Raw genomic sequence first — 6125 nt, 5'->3', positions numbered from 1 at the left:
GGGGTTCCTCTGCCACGGCTGGTGGCTTCAGTTCCCCCACTGCCCACAGCAGCTAGGAGCTGTGGGGTACCCTGTCCTCTGCAGCGACTTGGAGCTCTGGGGGCTACCAGAGGCAATGGGGAGGACCCTGCAGTTTCCTGCCCCCACTGGCGGAGGAGGGGCCTGCAGCTCCCAATCACTGGAAGTGAAGTCACAGAGGTCACTGGAAGTCACTGATTCCGTAACTAAATCGTAGCCTTGCAAATAAGCTACTAGTACCAATAACTCTGTAAGCCAGTTGTGTCCTTTGGAATCCATGCATCATAACCACTAAGAGGTGGCAGGGCCAAATCTTACCTTCCTGGATACCCAAGGAGCCCTGTTGTCTTCAGGGGGATTGTACAGATGTCAATGAGCAAAATGAACAGGAGTACTTGTACTCCTGTTCTTTTTGCTGATACGGACTAACACGACTGCTATTCTGAAAAATGAGCAAAATGTGTTTTTTTTTTTACCTAGAACTTAATTAGTATAGTTGACAATGCACAAGGCTAAAACAGGCTCCAGCTGGCTCTGCAGGGCTCACAAGAAATTACTAAAATGTAATGATTTCTCTCTGTGCTTAATTTGTAATGAAAGAGGTGCCAGGGCTCAAGCAATTGTTTTACATTCATAATTGATGCAGCAAGCCCAGAGGTGCTGGGGCTCTGAACGGCCATACCTAGAGGTGCTGGGGTTCAGCCCTGGCATAAATTAAGTCCTGGTTTCTCTACTGTAGGCCCTTTCCTGTCTGTAAAGATGTCCTATGAAGTGTGTGGTAACTACTGCCCCTATGGGAACTGCAAGAGTAAGTAAAACAACATGGTCTCGTTGATGGGATGTGTTCTCTGGGCAACAAGGCCAAGGACACTGACTCTAATCAGGGTCCTTTTCCTACCTGTGTGCTGCAGGCTCCCCTTATTAGTAGGAAATTCCAAACTCACACCCTTGACTTGGGGGGAGATGGGATCCTACCTTCAGGCAGGTAGCAATTCACCCAGAATCGCTCACACACTCTGCTCTTGAGACACCTTTCACTGTTGCTTGTTTTACTGTTGCACCATGGAGGCCCCGCTGCGCTAGGTGCTGTACAAACTGAACCGCGGTTCGAGGGGACGGGCTGGAGGCGAACTCTCCTCGTGGCTCTTTGGCTCAGACCTCATGCACCCATGCTGGGTTGTTATGGGAACGGGAAGGGCCTTGATAATCAGTGTTGTGGAGGGGGTACGTGGGGGTCAAGCTCTGCCCAAAATCCCCGCCACGCGGAGCATCACGGAAGTCAAGACACCGCTCTGAGCCCCTCCTATTACCTCCCACGCAGTGGCAGTCGGAAGCTTCGCGTTCCCGTTCTACTCGTTCTGGATGAGCCCCATTCCCGGAAGTCCTCCAGCCCCGCAATCGATCTCTATGGGTCAGGCCTCTCCCTCAGCCCCATGAGCCTCTATGGTTCTATTTGGGAGCCAAACTCCAAACCCTCCAGCGCCCAGCACTCTCCAGCAGGCCTACGCTTCGCTTCCCGGCGCTGATAGTCTCCTCTTCCGGTGACGCACCGGACCAGGAAGTCCTCCAGGAGACTCCTTTGTCCTGGTAGGCGATGTACTTCCTTCCGGTATGTCCCGCTAAACGGAAGTCCTCCTGCTCCTGCCTCTAGCTTGGGCGCCGAAAGTCCTCCTCCTCTCATTTCCTGTCGCTTCTCTTTCCGGTAGGAGGGATGAGGAGGAACCTTTCCGCGAAAGTCCTCTCGCTTCCCAGCGGCCGGCCTCTCTGGAGCCTAGCCCCCGGAAGTCGTGCCCCCATTCCCGGTTCTCTGGTGACACTGACAGTTTTATTTTACAAACTGAGCCAGTCAGACCTTGCGGCTTGTAGGGACTGAGCATGCTCAGTAACAGCAGCTGAAGCTGCTGCTGGCCCCTGGCTCTGCCCTGGCTTGGGGTGCGGTCTGTTCCTGCTGGGGGGTGGGACAGACAGACTGTGCAGAGACCCAAATGAATGCACAGGAGAGGCAAACAGCTGGACAAGGCGGTGGAGGCGTTGGAGCTGGAGCTGGGGTAGGGGCTTACCAGGGCTGTGCTCTTAAAGGCAGAGTGCATCTCACTCGCTGAACAAGGCAGCGCTTCCTGTCCGATATAATGTACTGAGCTGGTAAAGGAAACTTGAGTCCGTTAAATATTTTACATACACCCCCACCCTCCAAATGTTATAATTGTCAGTGTTTGGAAGAATCCCTTATCAGTTTATATGTCTGTATCTAACCTCACAGAACTGCAGTTAAGACAAATTTGTGAATGGCTAATTGCCTGAACTGCAGTGGCTTTTTCTTGTAATCCACTGTAAATTATATACTCTTCAAAATGTTATTACTCTTAGCATTTCCTCATTTATCTTCATTAACATTGTGCAGATATTTGTCACTGCTATTTAACTGATATTTTTAATAACAATAACCATTAAAAATATTAATAGATGCTCCTAGCTTCAGCAGTCACATCTCACTGTATTTCTGGTATAGCACTTCCTGTTTGTATTGCAACATTAGTTTTTAATTCTAAATGTTTGTGAGTTTTTCATTTTTTTTCTTCTCAATAGATATGGAGAACAACTGTTCAGATTTCTTCATACCAGCCCTTCAGATAGTCAAAGCTGTTAACAAGTCCCCCCTGAGTCTTCTTTTCTCAAAACTAAACATCCCTCCTTTTTTTAACCTTTCTTCATATGTCAACCTTTTATGATTTTTGTTGCTCTCCTCTGGACTCTCCCCAGTTTTTGGATTGGACACTGTGCTCCAGTTGAGGCCTCACCAATGCCAAGAAAGCAGGACAGTTATTTCCCAAGTCTTACATATGACACTCCTGTAAATACACCCCCAGAATATTAGGCTTTTTCACAGCTGCATTACATTGATGACTCACATTTAATTTGTGAACCACTATAACCCCACAACCTTTTCAGCAGTACTACCACTGAGCCATTTCCTCCCTGCCCATGTTGTAGTTGTGCGTTTAATTTGTCCTTCCTAAAGAGAAGTGCAAAATACTTTACTTACTGAATTTCATCTTGTTGAATTCAGAACAATTCCCCAATTTGTCAAGGTCATTGTCACCAGGCCTGGCTTCTCCGCCACTCCAAAGCATGTGCTGCCATGTCTTTTGCAAGGAGGTTTATTTCCTTAACAGAGGTTAGCAAACAACACAAAAACAGTCTTAACTCATTCCTTAGCCTCAGGGACCACCCCTCCCAGGAGCCTTTGGCACTCCTGCTCGTGGCCATTTCACAGTTTCAGTCAGCTCTGCTCCTTTCTTGGAGCAACAGCCCCAGGGCTGCTTCCCTGAGCCTCTTACCCCAGAGACTCACCACAGGAGCTAGCTCCACTACAGTGTGGCTTTCTCCACCGTGGACAGAGCCTGTCTCAGTCCATCTCTTCCAGCTGCCCACTAGCAGCCTGTCACACTGTCTGGAGCGGCTCATGACCATGAATGCCAGCCTCTGGGCAAACTGTCAAAAAGCAGTGCAGATACAACCAGTTTTGGGTATGTTCTATAAAAGAGTTCACTAACCCAGTAACGAATGTGAACTTCTGGGTCACTGTAACAGTCTTACCATGGAGTCACAAACAGTCCCTTGGATATTCCAATCTATCTTGTCATCCAGGTAAGCATACCTTTCTGATAGATGGGCCCTTACACCAAAGATCACAGCAATATTCAGGTTACTCCCAGTCCCAAAGAACCAGTCACCTACTCCAGGTCAGTTATATCTCAGATCTCACACCAAAGACAATGCTTGTAGCCAATCCTATAATAAACTATGTAAAGATTTATTAACTAGGGAAAGGAAATAAGTTATTTTCAAGGTTAAAGCAGGTAAAGCATGTCTCCTTTTCATGGGGGTGAGGGAGGAGCAATCAGTAAAGTGTTTTGTCCTCTGATGTTCCACACTGGTTTGTCTGGTATTGATGGACTTGTTTTTGTGTAACTTTGGATCTGTGATGTATCTGTATCCACCCCCTGTGTTTGAGTCTGATCAATGCACTGTAGCGTTGCTCTATGTCAAATAAAGATATCTGAATGACAAAGTCTTGAGTCAAACTCAGTTCTTGGAAAGCCAAGTGCAAAGAGGTCATGGAGAGAATCCCAACGTGTGTGACTATAAACAAACCCCTGTGTCTCTGGCTCAGCTTGCAATACTCTAGTGCCCCTGCTTTGAGTGGTAATGAAAAAAGCTATCTATACCAGCGTTTCCCAAACTGTGTTCCGTGGAACACTGGTGTTCCGCACAATGTGAATAGGTGTTCCATGAAAGAATCATAATTTTAAAAAAGGGTCTTTAAATTTTTTTCAATTCTAAATTTGGCATATTTGAAGTGTAGTTTACAACTCTTTTTGAATGACTATAATTTAACATAAAACTCTTTTTCCAGTTATTGATAGCTCTCATATTGAATATCATGGCATAAAATTATATTTGAGCATAAATAATGCAATTTTTTACTTGAAAACCAAACGACTACAAAATAATATTATAAGTTAAAAAGTGTTCCGCGGCCAAAAGAGTTTGGGAAACACTGATCTATACCATACCCATCAGCTGAGTTGGTGGAGGCCACACCATTCGAGACTGAGGAGGCTAAGACCTCCCCAGATCTGTGCTCCCTGTCTTCAGATGTGTTTTGAGTGTGTGTATGTAAAGTGCACTATTGACGTACTCAGAAGAGTCAGGATGGACTGGCAAGAGAAAGGGCCACCAATGCGCACAGAGCTTGTCTACAGTGGCAGTTTTAGCCACCACTGTAGCAACAGTGATTTTTCTGCAACAGTGCAAACTCCCAGTGTAGAGTGGTGCAAGTTACTAAAAACCCAGGAGTAAACAGAGTCATAGTACCTGGATGGGGTAGTGTCAGGGGACTTGGGAGTCCCCACAAAGCTTTATGTTTTAGAGTTAACCACGCAGAACAAGTATGGAGCAGTTTGTACTTCTGATTCATAGTTTCAGGCTGTCTGTATACTCAGGCAGCATCAGTTACACTCAGATTGCTTTCTCATAGTGGGGACTTCAAGGACACTAATTGTGGTTAAAATTAAGCAAATGCATAAGTCTTTGTAGAATCCAGGTCATAGTAAAAAGATAAAACAAAACAGAGAGGTGGATTTAAAAAGGGAAGGATGACACAGTAACTAATACAAATATTTTTTTTAAATTTACACAGAATAGCTGTGTTTGTAGTTTTTTGGCATAGAGGTTAAGAAAGTCATGATCATTGCTAGACATATCAGTTCCCAGCTGCTTAACTGTTACCAGGTAGCAGTGTTCAATAGACATTATGTTAGAAGTGGGCCCGAGGGAGGGGTTTAAAGTTAGTTACAATAGTACCTTTCGTTATTATTCATGGGAGTAAGTTCAACACCCATGGGGTTACATGTGGCACAGTGGCAAAGTACTGAACTGTTCATGGGAGAAGTGAAATAACTGATGACAAAGATCATTTACTGTTGGCAAAGTAAAGGCAGTGGTCATTGACATGAAGCCAATGCAGTAAAGCATCTAGCATAGGAGTCATCATGTGACCAGAATGAACCTGTGTTGTACAAGGAAGGAAACTGGCAGACAAATACAGAAAATTAGTATGGAGAATTACACATTCACAGGTTTCAGAGTAGCAGCCATGTTAGTCTGTATTCGCAAAAAGAAAAGGAGTACTTGTGGCACCTTAGAGACTAACAAATTTATTTGAGCATAAGCTTTCGTGAGCTACAGCTCACTTCATCGGATGCATTCCTAATGACAGGTTTCAGAGTAGCAGCCGTGTTAGTCTGTATCCGCAAAAAGAAAAGGAGTACTTGTGGCACCTTAGAGACTAACAAATTTCACAATAATAACAGAAGTATTATAACAGCAGTCAGCATAAGAGGTTTTAACCTAGCTAGGATCTTCAATTTTGAATTTCTGTAATTAATATTTCATTTCACCGTGCCAGCCAACTCTATAATATTGAAATATGTACATGATGATTTTGTTAGTAACAACAGCATCTAATATAAAAAAAATATTAAAATCAAGCCATGTTAAAAATGAAAGTAACATTAACATGTAGCTAATGAATATACCAACTT

The sequence above is a fragment of the Caretta caretta genome, chromosome 8, assembly GCF_965140235.1.
Source record: "Caretta caretta isolate rCarCar2 chromosome 8, rCarCar1.hap1, whole genome shotgun sequence".
Taxonomy (NCBI): domain Eukaryota; kingdom Metazoa; phylum Chordata; order Testudines; family Cheloniidae; genus Caretta; species Caretta caretta.
Note: the sequence above shows the minus strand (reverse complement) of the source record.